The sequence below is a fragment of the Gossypium hirsutum genome, chromosome D01 (assembly GCF_007990345.1).
Source record: "Gossypium hirsutum isolate 1008001.06 chromosome D01, Gossypium_hirsutum_v2.1, whole genome shotgun sequence".
NCBI classification, from domain to species: domain Eukaryota; kingdom Viridiplantae; phylum Streptophyta; class Magnoliopsida; order Malvales; family Malvaceae; genus Gossypium; species Gossypium hirsutum.
In genome coordinates, this window is record NC_053437.1 from 41709846 (window position 1) to 41731702 (window position 21857).

Genomic DNA, 21857 nt, shown 5'->3' on the forward strand with positions numbered 1-21857 from the left:
GCTCATAATCTTTCAACAACTCAAGCCAACATCTTTGTCACAGATTTAAGTCTCTTTGAGTCATCAAATATTTGAGACTTTTGTGATCCGAAAATACATGGCACTTTTCCCCAAACAAGTAATGCCGCCATATTTTCAGGGCGAACACTATGGCCGCCAATTCAAGATCATGGGTCGGATAGTTTCTTTCATGCGGCTTTAATTGTCTCGACGCGTAAGCCACAAATCGACCTTCTTGCATCAACACACAACCTAGCCCAAGTAAGGATGCATCACTATAAATGACAAACTCTTTGCCGGACTCCGGTTGTACTAGCACTGGAGCTTCGGTTAAACAGGTCTTTAGTCGATCGAAACTCTTCTAACAGTTCTCTGTCCACTCAAACTCAACATCTTTTTGGAGTAGTTTCATCAACGGTGCAGCTATCATCGAGAAACCTTTTACAAATCGTCGGTAATAACCGGCGAGCCCCAGGAAGCTCCGAACTTCGGTAATATTTCTTGGAGGCTTCCAGTTAAGTATGGCTGAAATTTTGCTCGGGTCAACTCGAATACCCGATGCGGATACCACATGACCCAAGAAGCTAACCTCTCTTAACCAGAACTCACACTTACTGAACTTAGCATATAACTTCTTATCCCGCAAAATTTGCAACACTAATCTCAGGTGCTCAGCATGTTCGGTCTCATCTCCTGAATAGACTAAGATGTCATCAATGAACACAACTACGAACCGGTCCAAATACTGTCTAAAGATCCGATTCATCAAATCCATAAATACCGTAGGGGCATTAGTGAGCCCAAACGGCATCACTAAGAACTCGTAGTGACCGTACCTCGTTCTGAAAGCAGTTTTGGGTACGTCCGAATCTCGAATCCGTAACTGATAATAACCCGATCTCAAATCTATCTTTGAAAACACTGAGGCTCCCTTTAGTTGATCAAACAAATCATCAATACGCGGTAATGGATATTTATTCTTTATCGTCACTTTATTCAGTTGACGATAGTCAATGCACAACCTCATGGTTCCGTCCTTCTTTTTCACGAACAATACTGGTGCACCCCAAGGTGAGAAACTTGGTCGAGCGAAACCTCTATCCGTCAACTCTTGCAATTGAGCTTTCAATTCCTTTAACTCGGTTGGTGCCATACGATACGGAGCTATCGAAATTGGCGTAGTTCCAGGTACAAGCTCAATACCAAACTCTACCTCCCGAACAGGTGGTAAACCTGGTAATTCTTCAGGAAAAACATCAGGGTATTCACAAACCACCGGTACAGATTCGGGTTTCTTTTCTAATTCTTTGTCATCAAGTACATACGCAAGGTATGCTTCGCACCCTTTTCTTACATATTTCTGGGCCAACATTGCTGATATTACAACTGGCAACCCCCTTAAGTCCGTAGACTCAACTCGGATTATCTTGTTATTTGCGCACCTCAAATCGATGGTTTTTCTTTTGCAGTTCACCACTGCATCATGTACGGTCAACCAATCCATACCAAGAATAACATCAAATTCGTCAAACGGCAAAAGCATCAAATCGGCCGGAAAACAGGATTCTCGGATTATTAGAGGGCATCTCTTACACACTTTATCAACAAGTACGTATTGACCCAAAGGGTTTGACACTCGAATTACGAACTCAGTAGACTCAACAGGTAGAGTCTTACTGGATGCTAAGGTTTCACATACATATGAATGAGTAGAGCCAGGGTCAATCAATGCAATCACATTAGTATCAAAGAGAGTGAAGGTACCAGTGATGACGTCAGGGGAGGATGCCTCCTCTCGTGCGCGAATGGCATATGCTCTAGCAGGAGTACGATTCTCGGCTCGAACAGCCGTACCAGAGGCCCCTCTCTGACTACCACCCCTACCTCCTAAAATTCTCGGTGGTCTACCTCTAGTTGTCACTCCACTAGGCCTTGCACCTTGAATCTTATTCTTCTCATCAAGCTCCGTGCAATCTCTAATGAAGTGGTCCTTCGAACCGCATCCGTAACAGGCCCTGTTAGTAGACTTACCCCAACATTCACCTAGGTGTCGTCTTCCGCATTGGGGACATTCAGGTTTCTCTTGACGATTATTGCCCACACTAGCTACTGAAGTAGCTCGGGAGTCCGTCGATGGTCGTGCTCTGATGGAAATCCCCGCAGTCGTCCTCGACTTATTAGTGTCCTCCCTGAACTTCTTTACAGCTGAGAACGGAGCTTTACCCGTCGATCTTTTACGATAGTCTCTAGCTTCAAATTCAGCCTTCTTCTTCTCCTTTCCAAGTTCTTCCGCCTTGCAGGCTCGTTCGACTAGTGTTACGAATTCTTTTATCTCCAAAATACCCACTAGTAGCTTTAAATCTTCATTCAATCCTTCTTCGAATCTTTTGCACATAGCAACCTCATCAGCTACACACTCCCGGGCATACCTACTGAGTCTTACGAATTCATGTTCGTATTCAGATACTGTCATACGGCCTTGCTTGAGTTCCAAGAATTCCTTACGCTTTTGATCAATGAACCGTTGACTAATATATTTCTTTCGAAATTCTGTCTGAAAGAAGTCCCAAGTTACTCGTTCGTTTGGGACTATGGAAATCGAGGTCCTCCACCAATAGTAGGCTGAGTCCCGCAACAAGGATATAGCACACTTTAGACATTCATCGGGCGTGCATGACAGTTCATCAAACACCCGAATGGTGTTATCAAGCCAGAACTCGGCCTTTTCAGCATCATTAGTAACTATGGCCCTGAACTCCTCGGCCCCGCGCTTCCTAATCAAGTCTACAGGTGGCTTACTCAGCCTCACAGGATCAGTAACTGATGGCATTACGGGCTCTTGGGGTGGATTATTCAAATTCGGGAATTGTTGGACAACCGGATTGGTTCGGGCATATTGCGCGACCCACTCATTCATCATGGTAAAGAAGGCTTGATTATTCGCAGATGACTGAGTTTCAACAGGCGGCGTCCCTTGTGCAGGAGCAGCCGCTACACTTTCAACGTCATCCGCCAAGGTTCTCTCTACACCGGGATCCATTTACTAATCAAACAAAAATTTTAACCGTCAGAAGTCATCACACATTTAAACATTAACATTAAGGCATGTATAGCTAGACTCATACGTGCTATGGTAGTCCTAGAACCGACTAAACCATAGCTCTGATACCAATCAAATGTAACACCCCGAACCCGAGGCCGTCGCCGGAGTCGAACACGAGGTGCTAACAGACTTCAAACCACTAAAAAAAATTTCCCAGACAAGCTGCCAATCTGCGTACTAGTCGCTTTAAAAATCATATCTTGAGTTCTGAAACTCGAAATCCAGTTCCGTAAATTTTCCCTGAAACTAGACTCATATGCCCATCTACATATTTTTTTCTAGAATTTTTGGTTGGGCCAATTAGTACAGTTTATTAGTCAAAGTCTCCCATGTTACAGGGATCGACTACACTGACCTTTGCGCATTACGACTTGGATATCTCCCTGTACAGGGCTTCATTACTGATGTCGTTTGTTTCTATAGAAACTAGACTCGAAGGGGAATCTATGCACATATGGCATGACTTATAATTATCTCTGGTTAATTTATAATGAATTTCCAAAGTCGGAACAGGGAATCCAGAAATTGCTCTGGCCCTGTTTCACAAGAGTTTAATTATCTCCTAACATACAGCTCATATGGTCGTTTCGTTTCTTCTATATGAAAATAGACTCATCGAGATTCGATTACATAATTTATTCATTAATTAATTCCACTCCTACTATTTTTAGTGATTTTTCAATCTCACGTCACTGCTGCTGCCAGCATCTGTTACTAAAGCAACTATGCCTATTTCGTGATTTCTCCTTGATCTAACTAGTAATTCATCATACATATCACAAATCATGATCATGACTAGCCATGCCAAGGGCTAATCATTGTCAAACATCTCCCTACTACACTATTGCCATATCATGAATTTTGACACCAAAAAAATCAACCATGACATATGGCATAAAAATCGAATTTCCAAGACTTACGACCTAACATTATAGAACCAAATCCAACCGAACATTTATGCCATTTTCTCATGGCTAAAAGTTTACATACCAAATTTCAACAAAACATATTAGCCTATACATGCCGAAATGTTCTCCTAGACCGACTAAAAAGAAGATACCAAAAGTTGCTAGCCGGTGTGATGACTTCGATGACGGCCCGATCACGCAAAAAGAGACGAGTCCAAGAAACCTAAAATAGGTGACAAGGAAACACCGAGTGAGTATATAACTCAGTAAGTCATAAGCAATGCACTACCATCCATTAATAACATTATAACAAGAGGAAACAAAATGGAACGAGGCTAGTTACTCCATCCATACTGAACCATACCATAGTTCCTTAGACCTATCGGTTCAATCTCATACCAAGTCATGCATTCACATTCCATATACTAATCAATAGGATATTTGAGGCATTTTCATACATCATTGTATTTTCGTTACAATCATACAACTAAACGACCTTTCACCTATTCCACGATAAATCTTATGTACGTGACTTCAATTATAATTGTCACATAGGTTCAAACTTACCAAGCTCAACTCCAAATATAAACATAGCGCCTATTAGCCATGAACTCAAGGTACTTACCCGATCCGCTGTCCGTGATCAACTTAATAATGTCGCACACTTAGTGTCCATAGTGATTCAAAAGTATATATTAAGTCCGCACACTCAGTGTTATATAATCAACTCGCACACTTAGTGCTATATAATCAAACTCGCACACTTAGTGCTACATAATCAAACTTGCACACTTAGTGCTATATAATCAAACTCGCACACTTAGTGCTATATAATCAAACTCGCACACTTAGTGCTGTACAATTTAAACCCGCACACTTAGTGCCAATCTCATGATCATAAATGTTTATACCCGCACACTTAGTGTCGAGATCAACGACTCAATACATCTCACCTCTTTACTTTTCATTCAACACTTTCATCACCACATGCATACATGTATATATATATTTATCATTCCATTCAGCATCATTACATAGACGTTATGACCATTTAAATTAATACAAACTATATGCTTAATGACTTACTTTGTGTTGGGTAAGACGGTTCCAACTCGGCTACTCGATGATCTTTTCTTTGCCTTTGCTTGATTCTCCTCCTTTAACTCCTTGAGCTTAATCAATAAATCAACTAGTTTAACCGCCTTGCTAAATATTTACAATCCAATTACGCATGCATATGTATGTTAGTATATTCGGCAATCACCCTTACTAATCACCCATTTAGTCGATTGTAGGGAATTAATTATAATATCTCTAGGATGTACTCTACATGGCCGAATATACCATGTTAGTTTTTTTTTTAACATTTCCTATGTAATTACATATAGGTTTTTACACTTTAAGTTTCACACATTTCACCTTTTAATGCCTATTGCTCATCCCTTTGATCTTAACCTAAATGACAACTCCCTCTCCCCATATCTCAACCGAATTATCCATAACATCAAGACTAAAATTTTGCACCTTGAACTTCATACATTTATAAAAGCTTCCATAACTCATTCGGCTTTAACAATTACCCATTTCTCATAAAAGAAATTGACAAATAAAATAAACATTCCATTAACCCATATGGCCGAATGTACCAAGCATTACTTAACTAAAATTCCACAAATTTCAACCTCATAATAATCTCTACTTATTCAATACAACATGAAACAACCTCTACTCCTAACCTCTTGATATACGGCTTAATGCCCAAACCACCATAAAAGTTTGATTTTTCATGACATTGCCGAAATGCATTTCAACAATTAGCTCAACATACAAAAGAAGTTAAAACCAACATTTCAAAACTTACCTCCAGCTAGAAAAAGGGTTGCCGAATTGCCTTAATGAAAACTTCCCTATTTCTTTCCTTTTTGTTTCGGTTTTGGCAAGATGGAGAAGAAGATGAACACTCCTCTCCCCTTTTTCTCTTTTATTCAATTTTATTATAATTATTTTAAGCCATTTGTTAACTAAACAAAACATATTAAATTATAATAAGTGGAGCACCATCACCCCTTGGCCGGCCACTCTTCATCTTTTGGGTAAATTGACATGCAAAACCACCCTTTTTGGTACATGCACTAATAGACCATTTTAAATTAGCCTATCATATTTCACCATGTCTCATATCGATCCCTATTTAATAATTTCTCATGCAATTGGCAAAATTAGAGAATGAAACTTCCACATACTCATGCACACACATAATAAGCATAGAATATAGCAATTAATTATTTTTATGACTCGGTTTTGTGGTCCCGAAACCACTTCCCGACTAGGGTCAATTTTGGGCTGTCACAACGACTGTACTATTGAGTATCATCCCGATAAGGTTAATCTAGTGGCTGATGCTCTTAGTCGTAGGGCAATGTTTGATTTGAGGGTAATGTTTAATCGCCTAAGTTTGTTTGATGATGGGAATCTGTTAACCGAGTTGCAAGTTAAGCCGACTTGGATTGATCAGATTCGGGATAAACAGTTGGGGGATGATTCTTTCATTCTACAATTCCGTCTGGTGGAGGATGGTAGTACTTCAGATTTTTAGGTTGAATAGTGACAGGGTTCTGTGTTCCCAAGGATATGTTTGTGTGCCTAACGACTCTGATTTGAGACAGTCTATTCTGAGGGAAGCACTTAGTAGCCCATATGCTATGCATCTTGATAGGAATAAGATGTATCTGGATCTTCGTCAATTGTATTGGTGTCCGGGTTTACAATGAGAGGCAATGGATTTTGTTTCTCGTTGTCTAATGTGTCAGCAAGTTAAGGCTAAGGATCAATTGCCTTCGGGTTTGCTTCAACCCATTAAGATTCCATGTGGAAATGGGAACGTGTGACTATAGACTTCGTTAGTGGGTTTCCCTTAACACCTACTAAGAAGGATTCTGTATGGGTCAGCGTGGATGGGTTGACCAAGTCTAACCACTTCATACCTGTTTGAAAAGATTATTCTCTTCAGACGCCAGCCAAGCTATACATTTTTGATATTGTGAGACTTCATGGTGTACCGATTTTGATTATTTCGGATAGAGATCCTCGCTTTACTTCTTGATTTTTGAGGAAGATTCATGAGGCTTTGGGTTTGAGATTGGATTTCAGTATTGCGTTCCATCCTCAAATAGATGATCAATCAGAGAGGGTGATTTAGATACTAGAGAATATGCTTTGGATTTGTGTGATCGATTTTTGAGGTAGTTGGGAGGATTTTCTTCCATTATTTGAGTTTGCCTATAATAACATCTTCCAATATAGTATTCAGATGCCACCTTACGAAGCTCTGTATGGTCGTAAGTGTCGTACACCATTGTGTTGGACTGAGTTGGGTGAGTGACGGGTTTTGGGCCCATAGATGGTTTCTGATACTAAAGACAAAGTCAGACTAATTTGATATTATCTTAAGCCGGCTTCTGACAGGAAAAAGTCTTATGCAGATCTGAAAAGAAGGAACATCGAGTATTCTGTGGGTGATTTCATATTTTTAACGTATCTTCGTCGGAGAAGGTTCTACGGCTTGGACGTAACGACAAGTTAAGCTATATGTTCATTCGGTTGTATCGGATTCTGAAACGTGTGGGATCGGTTGCTTATCAGATAGAGCTACCTCTAGAGTTAGACTTTATTCATGATGTGTTTCACGTCTCCATGTTGAGGAAGTATCGGTCTAATCTATCTCATGTTGTTTCTGTTGAAGAGATTGAGGTTAGACCAAATTTGACTTTTGAGGAGGAGCAAGTTCAGATTCTGGATCGAGACATTAAACTTTTAAGGAGTAAATCTATTCCGCTAGTGAAGGTGTTGTGGCAGAATCATGACACTAAGAAAGCCACGTGGGAACCTGAGGACTCATTCCGTCAACAATATTCGCATCTGTTTGAATCAAGTAATTTTTGAGGTCAAAATTTCTTTTAGGGGGTAGAGTTGTAACGCCCTGATTTATTAAATCATGTTGTTATGAATTTTATCATAAATGAGTATCTGTTTCAGTGGCTAAGATATATGGGTGTGTGTTGAGGTCTTGGGTTCAAGTCCCAATTTTGAAATTTTGCTATTTTTTTTCCTAGCCTTATCCATAGTTGCTTGACTTAAATTATATTTTCAGTCAACTCATACTAGAATAAGCCTTCTGGTTCAAGTGGTAAGGTGTTATCTTGCCCTAGGGTCCAATGTTCGAGTCCTCGTGTGATCGTAGGGTGTTAATTTTTGCTTCTATGAGTGTGTGTCGATTGTGTGGTATATATTTGGTGGAATTGAAATTCTATGGTAGTTAGATGAGAGTTAGTGGATCGATTTTGGTGGGATTTGAAAGTTAGTGGGAAGTTGAGAAATTATTTTATTTTATTTTATTTTATTTCTTCTTTTTCCCAAACCTCCTCTTTTCCACATTTCCCATCTGTTTTCACATCAGTTCTTTATTCTTCACCGTCTTCTCTTTTTCTCTGTTGATTGTTTTTCCTTCTTGCTATCTCCTTCAATTGGTGGTGATTCTTGCCTCGGTTGGATCTCAATTGTACTCTTGCGCAATGTTGGGGATTTTCTTCGTCCCTTTTTGCAATTTAATTTTTTGAGTAGTTCGTTGTAAGTATTCGTAAGTAAAGGTTTTTGCGGTTTTGGAAAGAATCTTTGTTAATGTCTTATTATTGGATTTGAAGTATAAGTTGATTTCATGTATCATTTTGCTAGGTGATATTCAAGAAATCCAAGACTCTCCTGTTGCAAAGTAGAGTTTAGAGGCTGCCGTGGACGTGGGTAAGTATTTGAAACGATTATGAGTGCAATCTTTTAGTTGAAATTGTTCATGGTTGCATTGTAATCGAGTGGTGACTCAATAGGAATTAAGGAATTAATATTTATTTTGGGTGTTTTATTGCCGAATTTTAGGTTCTGGTTATCTTGTCGAAGCGTTCGCATCAAAATCAAGCCAGGTATGTAACGAGAAACTCTAGAAATGGTGATCGACGAAAATTGAAATTGGGGCTTGTTACCACCACACGACAGTGTGCCTGGCCGTGTGGTAGGTTGTGTGTGACACACAGGCTGGGCCGTTTTGGACCGTGTGGGCTGTATGCCAGGCCGTGTGGGCCCAAATTTTAGAATTTTTCCCTAGGGTCGTACATGTCATCCTAATCAACTGTTGGCTTTCTGTAGGGTCAGTATGTGTGGTATAAGCCTTAAAGCATGAAATTTGTCACTCTGTTAGATTGAAATTGACTTAAATAACATCTACATGAGTATTGTGTATTATGATATGTATGATATGTTATGTTATATATGAGCATGTTTAGTATTTCTTATATGAGCATGCATGTGATATATGTCCTGGTATCTATTATTTTGTTTTATTGGATGTTCTATCTGTATCTGGCTATGGGGCGAGTTATGTATTATGAGGAGGAAGTACTCTGTGAAAGGCGATATTTCGCCAATATATATTGGCAACAATGTTGCGATTATTCTGAAAAGTGTCATATGAACACTATGCAGTGTGTAAGGCTGGGTGGGTATTTTATACCCCATGTGGCATGTTGGGATGGTCGGAGGTGATCTGTAGAGAACGGGGGTAGGATTTTGTATATTTGTATACGTGTGATTCTGTTAAAATTCTGATCCTGCAAAAGATTTACATCTGTAACTGTTCTGCCATGAGATTGAATCTGAATTTATGTTCATGTATGTGTTACACACTAAGTTATCAAAACTCAGTGTCTATCTGTCTGAAAATTTCAAGTAACCCTCAAACTTAGGCGGGTCGGTGCGACGGGAGCACGGTTGTGTCCACGTTATCGTAAAACTATTTTTTACTTTAATTTGGCTTACTTAAATTTTGGTTTTGAAAGTTTTTTTATAATTTGGACTATTCGAACTTTTGGGACTGTTTTTTGTTTCGGACTTTTATTTTTGTATTCTAGCATAACATTAATAAAACAGTTTTTATGAAAAAGATAATTTTTCTAAAAATGACGGTTTTCAAGAACAAAATCGATTTACAACAATATAACGTTTTAAGAAACTCCGCTGCAAAATATTCAATTTTACTGAAAAATGTAAACGGTTTATGATGGTTTCAAATAAAAAGGAAGTCGGATGTATAGTGTTCCTTCGTAACATTTTCGGATTCGGCTGTAACGTCTAGGCTGGGTTTGGGGTGTTACAATTCAACTATAAAGTGCTAGGTTAAAATTTTAGGAAGCACGCATAATTAGACTCAATTCAAGAGTGACCCAAATGTGGCATCCTTCACTTGAGTTATTGGTTTCACACAAGTATGGGGTGTTAAAAAAATGATCGCAAAACTCACCTAGTTTGATCCAAAACAACACCAAATTTGTAACACCCTCATTCCCGACTCGTTCACCAGGTCCGAGCTAAGGGATGCCACATTTGTTACCGAAGCAACTACAATTACTTTAAATATGAATACACATCACAATTTAAATAACTTACTTATGAGCATATAATAACACTATTAAATAAATTCAATAAATACTAATTTTATACTCAAGTTCATATAAACTTAAAGATATACAAATAGCTACTCAACTAGATAGGTATATGCCAAACTATTTAAAAACGTAAATACACCAACAATGTTGAGTCTGGGATTTTCTCTAGATGCTGAAGTTGAAAATCAATTTCTTGAATATAACTTAACCTATGCATGGAAAACAAATCGTACGCTGAGTAATCAACTCAATGCTATTTTTACAAATTCAATATAAACACGAATAAGTTAATGAAAACACTCAATAAGTATATCTATGCAAAATATACTACCAAATACATCATTTATACTGCTTAAGTTCATTTAAATAAGTTTCATAAACTAGTTCAAAGGTATAACATTTTAGCATACTATATTTCAAATCAAGTCGATTAATTCGTCCTAATTTCATACCAATCTTCTGAATCGTAACTCACTATGTATAATCTTTCATAGTTGATGCTCATGTTAAATCTATTGGATCACTAGGACGACCCGTGGTATAGCGAAAAAATTATTCCAGCGATCCAAACTAGGAACCCATGCACAAGGAACAAATCAGGAAGAAAATATTTGAAATATATACCTTCCGTACTGTAAAAAATAGGAAGGAACTGTTGTTGTTTTAATCCCCTTCACACACTGCCTATCCAAAGTCGCAACAGAATCATCTCAGGCTCTACGTAGTCCACCCTGTTGCAAACGAAAAAATAAAAAATCTCACTGAACATTTCAAAGAGTTTTTTTGAAAAGAAATGCGGCTGCTAGACCTAAGTTCTTTTTCTTTTTGTGGTTAATGTTGGTTAACAGTACCCTAGGGTTTTATTTTATGATTTATTTCCTTTTATTTAATATTCCCTAAAAAAATGAAATCTCTTTTTTAATGCCAGAATATATATGAAAATATCACAATATAATATCCTTTCCGAAAGGATATTAATTTCCATATATATTTTATTCTTGTACAACAAATTTGAACATATATTATGTTTATTATTTAACTGTCAAATTAAATTAATTCAAAAATTAATATAATTCTCGTGACAGTTAAATTTAATACCGTGTTTAGATTTTGTTCGTTTCAACCATAGGGTGTGACCCTGTAGCCTCTTGTAACATTGGTAGTAATACTAGAACATTTCTAACGTTACAAGCAATGAGTGGCATCTAGCATGCATCATCGCTACCCAAGTTATAAGAAGTCGTTATTCAACATAATCTTTCTATGATAAATTTTTATGTATTATATCCTTTTGTCCTTTATATCTCGATTGGACGCAAGTCATGAAATAGTCACACTTGCTAAGTCCAATCTCATGTTTCTTAATGGCCGAAGTAGACTATAATAAAAAAATAAGTGTAATATCTCATATTAACTTATTTGAGCGTGGTCATGCATTTCTAGTCTCACTTCATCAAGTGGCCTAAGATATTACTCCCATTATGTAAGAGGGACAAATCATATCTTGATCAATCATATCCCACTACATAGATTGTGGCATAACCAACATCAGCCTTTATAGTACAACCTGTTACAATAGATGTTTAACTGTATCAAAATATACGACTCACTATGTTGGGACAATGATGATCTCAACTCTAAGGATCATATAAATAGTTATCACTATGAGTAATGTTGTGACTACTATATAATAATCCAAGAAACATACTCATAGCGGGTCAGTCCAATATGTCGTTCTCTAACATATACTCATGTATTAATTTTGACATCCCTATGTCAATGACAACACTATGTACTCAATCAACTACATGTAAGTCTTAATGCATTATTTTTATCCAAGCCCACAATAATACTAAACTAAGGACCTTTTACGAATAATCATATTATTCTCAGGACATTCTTATAAAATAGTTTATTTATATGCACAAAAAAGAAACTGGAATAATAATGGCAATGTCTTATATTAATAAACGAGGTAAAATAAGTATGTTATTACAATCATCTCATGAATTGTCTTTGGGCTTACTCTAACAAATCTCATTAACAAATTTTATATTCTAACACTATCCAATACAATATAACATGTTGTATTCATATAAGTTCCAATATTCAATATACGTACGTACTAACTTACCACATAATAATCAATTCATCAGCAATTCAATTTCTATCCATCATCATCTAGAAGTATTAATGTTTATTCTATTACGTTGCATTTCATCACATCATATTACACCACTAATTTGAATCAAACCATTCATTATCTTTTGTATCAGCCTTCAGGCTCATTTAATCGGTTTACAAGCCGTCAATATTTAAATATTGTATTTATACACCTATAGTAGAGTTTCGTGACATTTGCGGAATGTTACAATACAAAATGGAACAGTTACAGACAATTAACATCTACAATTCAATAACTTCAATCATTTCAATCATTTAATACCATTTAAAACTTTTCTCGAGTCTTATATGAGCTTACATTAGCTTTAAAGTTGACCTAAGAACAAACCAGGATTCAATTGTAAAATTTTCAAAACATAAAGGCAAACATGCAAAATAAGGGTCACATGATCATGTGTCTAGGCCGTGTAACTCTCTGAAGTCGTGTAAATCAAATTACAAAATTTCATCAAAAGTTGCACGACTGTGTGGTTGGGTCGTGTAAAAAACTGAGACCATGTGAAATCTAAATTACCAAATTTACAATATTCACATAGGCGTGTGGCCATCCTGTATGACAATCAAGAATCGTGTTCTTTTAATACACCCTATATTTCGTTACACACGATCGTGTCATTAACTTGTGTGTGTCCCATGGCCTTGTGGCCAGACCATGTGACACAAAATATGTCATTTAGGGCCTACATCATGCAAAATTATATCTAAAGCATAATCTATGTTCAATTGCACAATTATACTTACTCAAAACCTGCATAAACTCAATAGAACACTTACCAATTTGTCATATTTATACCACATCCAAACAATATACCAATATTCCACAAGTTGGGGCCATTTCACAAACAAAACATGACATATGCCATTTCTTAACATCTACACATTCAATCTTCTATCAAACTTACCACAAACATTATGCAATCACCATACCATTTACAGCTTTTAGTTAAATGTCAACCAAGAGTGGTTACACCCCAGTTTTAATATTAGCTTTATGCATTTGCAAAATAAAGGATTTATCAGCCTGATGGTTAAGTGTTAGTGAATTTGTCCTTAAGACCCGAGTTTGAATCCCTTCCCTCGCTTCATTTTTATTTTATTCCTTGAAACTCCACTAAGTGTCACACCCTATTTTAAAAAAATGTTGCAAGGGTTTAAACAAGATCATGTGTTAGCTTAGTGGTTAAGAACAAGCATAGCTTCCCTTGTGACCAACATTCAAGTCCCCATCCTTGCATTTTATTTTTAATTTTGGCACCCCATTTGGTCAACATCTTTGCCGCCCAAAACACTTGCCTTTTTTGCAAGATTTCTTCCTTCATTTTCTTCCTCCTTTCCTTGTTTTCTCCCCTTTCACTCCATGTGATCCCCTTTTTCCCTTTCTTCCCTTTATTTCCATTACATTCCTTTTCTTCCCATTTAACTAGTTATGACACCCCTTTTACCAAAATAAAGTCATCAACTTTCATTTTTTTTTCTTTTTTCATCTTTCTCTCAAAAACCAACACTTGTGCCGCCCCTTTTTCTCTAGCTTCTCCTCCTCTCTTCTTATTTTCCATTTTGCCACCACATATCCTCCTTTGTGCCGCCTATTGCACCACCTCAACCACACTTTCACTGTCGTTCTTCCTTTATTTCCCTCTCCTTGCCACTACTACACTATCGTTGGATCGTCATCGCCACCTGTTTTTATCCCTTTTTCTCCTTTCTTCTTTTCCTTTGATTATAAATGAATATATTTTAGTTTTTCTCCATTTTATAAATTTGATTATAATGTTGATTAATTCTTCATACTTATCTTGTTTACACTCTTGCTTCTTCATAGATAATATTTCTCCCTCTACTCAAAATCATTGTTGAACCGTAGTTTTTCAATCTTAACGGCAAAGTGTAAGTAATGATCGCCCAACCAAATCTAAACTCTTCTCTTTAATTGTTATGGTAGAATCTTGCTTGTTCAAAAAGTTGTGTTTTGTTTGAAGGTCTAAGTCCACAGCACTCGATTTTTGCATTAGAACAAGAGGAGTATTGGATTTCCGTTGAAAGGGTCAAGATTAAGTTATTATTCATTCGATTTTATAAGAGGATTACTTTTGACTATAAAACCGAAACTAACATGGGTATTTTGGTGTTGGTACCTTCATTCTTTGATCAAATCAAGCAATACCTGATTAGATCTGTATCGCTGAAATATGGAGGATTAGATCTAGAGTTGTGAGTCCTTAATCTAGGTGTGAGTTTTAACCTATTGATGTTGTGTATGATTTGTTCATAACATTTCTGTAAATATTGATTAATAAAAATTAACCGTTTAAATCTATTTTGAATTAATGGCTAAACGAATACACTAAGTATTCTTGGTGGCTAATAAATCATTTATTAGGATTGATTTCAAATAAGTGCCTCTGATCTAAAAAATCCGTGATGCATTATATGTGTGTATGATATTATATGACTCAGTGATGCTTTGCATAATATGTGATATGAAAGTATGTTACTGTTTTGTTAATGAGACTAATTACATGATAAATCATGTACACTATTACTGAAATTTTAATCACATATTAAAATGTGGTTTCTGATATTGATAATACTGAAAGCGACATTAAATGTGCCCACTATGCTATTTTACCGAATGTATGATATTTCATGCCACTGTTTTTGTTACTGATCGCATGTCTAAATCATGCCTATTGATTCTGCTATCGAATGCATGTTTTAATCAAGCTTACTGTATTGCTTTGTTATCATTAAATGCATGTCGTACTGCATTGGTGTTGGGACGAATATGTAAGCCTGTAATACTGGTAGTTTATCTGCATTACTGGTGGCTTGTCCACATTACTGGCAGCTTGTCTACAATACTAGTGGCTTGTCCACTTTTATGGCAGTTTATCTTCATTACTCGTGGCTTATCCACAAACTGGTGTGTTATTGGCTGGATGAGTTCTGGGGGAACTCTTATTATGGTGTATAGCAGAATTGGATTGGACCTTTTTCTGAAAACACTGCATTGACATGATCATGCATGGCATAAACTGTGAATTTTGTACTATTTATGATATTTTGTATATTTATTGGCTTGAGTGATATATTTACTATTTAGCACTTTTATTGGAGTTACGGCTCACATTGAGCTTTTTCGCTCACCCCTATTAGTTTACTGTTTTTACAGATAACCTCTGAGGTTAGGACTTGGACACTGCTATCGAAGGAGCTTCTCAGGTGTTTTTACTTTTAAGTACTTTAAGCTAAATTTTAATAATTTTTCTTGGACCATAATAATTTTTATATGGACTGTGGCATCAGATTTTATTTTGGGGATTATTATTTTGATTTGCATGACATTAAGTTTTAAACTACTTAAATTGATTTTTAAATGACCATGCATAAAATTTGGTTTTTATTGCAAGTCTGATTAAATCACTATTTTTTCGCTACTATACTGAAAATAAGTTTTTAACAAAATTCAACTTAGTTTTTAAAATGATGATCCTTTACAAATGAAATTATAAAATCAATCTTCCGAAATTAACATGTTTTTGCGATATAAAAACAAATATCCAAGTTCGCTAGTTTTCGATAGAAAAGCAAATAGTTCTAAAATATCTTACAAAAGTTTCTCGGCCATAACGTCTAGGTCAGGTTTTGGAGGTTACAACATCCTTCAAAATCTTGCAACAACATAAAGTGCAAATTGTGCATACTACATTAACTAATTAGCATATTTACCTAACTACTAAATCCAATCACAATTATAACCTTTCATACCATACTCAAGCCTATTTATAATTTACATATACTTAACCAAATATGCACCAATTCATATCACCATGAACCATTTCAAAACCTTTTTATCACCATACCAATATCTCAACATTTTACCTAAACAAACACTTACATTGTAACATTTTCAACCATTCACAATTGTATAATCCTTCCTAAAACAATCAATTCAATAAGGCACAAATTAGCATTAACCATACCATTTCACTTCTAATATTACCAATTTACTCATCTATGCATTCTAAACTTATATAATTCTAGTTTATCATCTACCAACATTAAAACATATAATCAAATTATACTAAACTTTCATTGCCAACTTTACAAAACATAATTATAAGCATTATTAGCTTCCAATTCAAATATCCAAACATAGCAAAATACAAGGGGCTCCACCAAGTACATGCTCTTTTATATACTATCACTATTCACATCCAATTTCATGAATTAATTAAATCATACAAACTTTTTATTCTATTCAATTTAGTCCAAGTCTCGATATTCACTTGCACTCTTAGAATTTTCACTAAATATCTATTAATAGCTTACCTTAATGCTATATAATGCAATATATCATAAATATGCATTAACTAATATTATTTTAGGGTCATAGACATACAAACCGAAAACTCGCATCATCCATCATCGACTCTCACCTTCCCTTTCCCTTTCGACTATCCTACATTGTTTTTAGCTACAAATAATAATTCAGTAATGATATAATATCAAATTCTATTCAAATCACATTCAATTTCAAGGTCATATATATTTTACAAATTATTCAATTTAATCCTCTATCTCGATACTCAATCAAATTCATATCAATCTTTCTCAGTCAATCATAATAAAATATAAATTCATTAAATATCTCAAATTGCAATTCATCATATTCAAATTATCAATCTATTTATCATTTATTTACGATTTAATCAATATCGCTCCTTGCACTAAATTATAAACAATTAAAATTACAACCACACAAAAACGATTTCATAATTCAAGAATATGATACAATTATACATAACCATACTCTATGAACTTACTTGGTTAAAATAGTAAACAAGTTGAAACTTAAAGGGCTATTGAACAATTTTCTTTTTTTCGCGAGTATTTTCGATTTGGTCCAATTTCCAATCAATACAATTATTCCATTCAATTTATCAATTCAACACATCTTACATCAGCCTATTATAGACATATATCAATTCAAATTTATTTTTTAGATTCCCATAAAGTTTTACATTTTATTCAATTTAGTCCCTAAAACTAAAATAGTTATATCTTTCAAATTAAAGCTTTGATTTACAATCTACTTCTAATTACATCCTTCCTTAGCCCTCTATCATCTATAATTATAGAAATTTAACATTAAATTTTAAATTTTACACTTTAGTCCCTATATTAAAAATTAACATTTAAACTTTACAAATTAGCCCTTTTCATTTCTAAGCTTAAAAGCTAATGTTTTAACATCAAAACTTCAAGCATTCATCAATGACAACATTTTGAAACTTTAACAATTTAATGAATTGATACATAGGTTAGCTAGATTAAGCTCCAATGATCACAAAAACATAAAGATTACAAGAAAAAGACTAAATTGCACTAACTAAATTAAGCTCCAAAGATTGAACACTTAAAGTCGAAACTTCTTCTTCTTCAATTTCTATTTCGGCTACATCTAGCTGAAAAGAGAAAAATGGTTTCTCTTTCTCTCCACTACACTTAACATATAATTTGTTTTATTTTTATTATTTATATTATAATTTAATCAAATTTTATAACACAATTCTTATAAAAACACTAAGCCATCGTCCACCGACATTCTTAAAGTGGTAAAATTTCTAGTTTAGGCCCTAGTTCATGTTCTAATTAAAAATTCTAGAGCAATTGAACTTTCATCACTTTTACAATTTAGTTCTTATACCTTAATTAATCGCTAATTCAGTAAAATTATCTATCCAAAATTAAATTTACCTATACAATAATTCCGTAAATATTTAATAAAAATATTTACGAGTTGGGTTTACGAAAAAGAGGTCCCAAAATCGTATTTTTCAGATCCAGTGACTTTATGATCGTTGCACTTGTACATTAATTAAATAGCAATTAAAAAAATAGAAGAACCAAACTTTAATTAAATTTCATACTAACCTCGTAAAATATTAAATAATATTTACAGACTTGAACATCGAAAATAAGGTTTCGACACCATTGACTTTTGGGTTGTTACAAAAACAGCACAATAAACAAGTTTAAAACACTATTTCAAGGATATTTAACACTTTAAATCATCTATTCACAAGCTTGTACTCATCATTACTAAATTCATGCATCAACTTCATTTACTTGGCATGTAAGCAACACCTCAAACATGTATAACATGACAAATTTGGCATGCATATCACAATATCCCTAGTTATAACACACATTCACAACACCATACATGTATGATCACATTCAAGATACAAGCTTTCATTGTGATAAGTACTCAAAACATCAAAATAAGTTTAAAGACTAAACTATGGCACTAGATACATGCCACTTGCTACAAAACATATAAAAAGCTATACAAACTTTGCTGAGTCAAGAATTGAGTCCCAGATGTTATTGTATTTCTCGAGTCCTCGAGATCTAACGTTACATAGGCACGAAAATAAAAAAAAATTGTACGTCAAGCAATAGGGAACATGATTCAAAACAATAAACAATTATAACTGAATTAAACATGTACATTAAACATGAAGTTCAAAAATAGCTTAAACCATATCTACATTTCTTGTCTCGTGTTTTTGTTAACATGCTTTCATGCTTGATATCATGTTACATATCATCATCTTGAATTCAACTATAATGCCATCTCAATTACATATAAATTAAAACATGTCATATGAACAAATTTATTCTTTCATTTCATACTCAAATCCATTGATTCATTTTATATCTGCATCAGCCCTCACGGCTTGTAATAATCAAAACCGAATGGTCTTTCGCATGTTATCTTTTAATGCTTAGTTTTCATAAACAATTTCACGATCAACATCTAACATTCAATATTCAATGGTATCAAGCAATTCAAATGATTCATAATCCTTACTAACGAGACACAGACTCAAGATGGATACATGGAATAACCAACCATCACACTCATATAACCGACACTACGTCCGAAGTATAATGTGCTTCACGCTTCATCAATATAAACCGAAGTGATAAATTTTCGTGTGTGTGCTCCTAGCACCTCATCGGTACATTCAAAGTAATGTGTACTCTGCATCTCATCGGTATAAAATCGAAGTAAACCCTATACACTAATCCTATGGCATGCCAACTATACATGACTCTATCCGAGTACTTTAATAGGGTATTCACTGTTTCAAAGCATACATGATTCACATGTTATAAACCTTTTCATAGCAAGTTCATGTCAATCAAACCATTTGCATATTATTACATAACATTTTCATGTTTTCACATATAATATACAATTAATATGACAATTCTCATCATTCATATATATCATTTACCACATTCATTTCATATACATGTACACATATCCTCAATTTAACCATAACACAAATACTTACCAAGTCATGAGACAAGTATTGTTGTTACTTTAATTAAGTTGTATTTAATTAGCCATATACATATTGAATTCAAAGTCATGAAAGCACAAACTAGGATAAGGTTACTCGTTTACAGACTTCACTTTTCCTTTATCCCACAACATCTAGACATCGTCTTTAGCAACGTACGATAATTCAATTATAGAAACTATATTAGTTTTCACACAATCACATGAAAAACACATCAGTTAAACATAATTTGCATTTTATTCATTTTAGTCCCTATAAGCCCTAATTTCTAAAATTTCTATAATTCTCGATATTTAGCATCAAATCAAAATTCAACTTCATATTCTTTCATTAGGGACCTTGTACTTTTAATCTATAGCATAATTTCTTAATAGCTTTCAATTTATTCAATTTGGTTTTTAACGTCACAAATCAACTATATAGTTTAGTTGGATTTCTAATAAAATCCAACACTTTCCTTTACTTCTTAACTTACCCCTAACATAACCCAAGTTTATTAATCAACAACTCCTAACATTATCAAGCTTGATTTTACAAAAACCATAAATGGTAACTTAACATATACTTAACATTTTGATAATCTAAAACTTGGGTATGATAAACTAAGCTCAAATAACCAAAATTTTATAAAAGTTATGAAGAGAGGATTCAATTACCTATTTCAATTTTGGACTGAAATGTAAAAGAAAGCAAAAGGGAATTTTCTTTCTTTCTTTCAAGCTTTGGATGGCAAATAAGGAAGAATATGACACACGCCCATGTGAAGGCTACAAACGCCCTTATGAAGGGGACAAACGCCCGTGTGAGCAGCTCGTGTAACTCACTGTCCAAAAGTGCTAAAATTAAGTGCAGAGTAGACACGACCGTTTAGAAATCTGACACGCTCGTCTAGCTAAGGGACATGACCGAGTGGCCAAGGCACACACCCGTGTAAAAATTGATAAAATCCCCAAATCGTAACCACACGACTATGTGGCACCAAACATTTCCCAAAAACCTTAATTCCCAATTTCACACGGCCGTGTGAACCACCCGTGTGCGACACACGACCGTGTGAACCACCCATGTGCGACACATGCCCGTGTGGCCACCCGTATGATCACGAAACCACACCAAAATAAGCTGCAAAGCGTGCCCTTGATGTCGAAACGATCCCCAACCCTTAATAACTCAGAAATACACCAAAAACACTCAGAATTTCAAGCAATTCTACAACAATCAACACCTCGATTGGTCAATTTCAAAAACACACGAAATATGTTAAATTTCACAGAAACAAATAAAAAATTCAATAACGAAAAGAGAGTTTTCGAACACACACCTTAGACGTGATAGCAAACACTAGAATCGTTCAATTCGCTCCTCCAAACCAATTCAAAAACCTCAATTAGTATACAAATTAACGAAATTTTCAATTCAATAACAAAATAGAAAATGTAAGAGACATTATCAAAACCCTCAAAAGCAAAACCTACTTTCTTCTCTTCTGATTTATCGAACACCCGAGAACAAAACTCCCTTGACAACCAACAACAATGATAAAATGGAAGAAGTAAAGAATCAAAAGAAACCGAATATTTTCTTTTGAGGAAGAAAGAAAAATTGAAAAGTCACAGAAAACAATATGGAGAATAGGGGAAGAACGGGCAACTCTATTTTTTCCTTTTGGGATTTTTTTTCTATTCTCAAAATAAAAATAAATTAAAATAGCTAAAACTAATAAATAATTTAGCAACTAAAAAAAAACAAATCTAAAAAAAATTACTCCCTTAAACACACACAAAGATTCAAA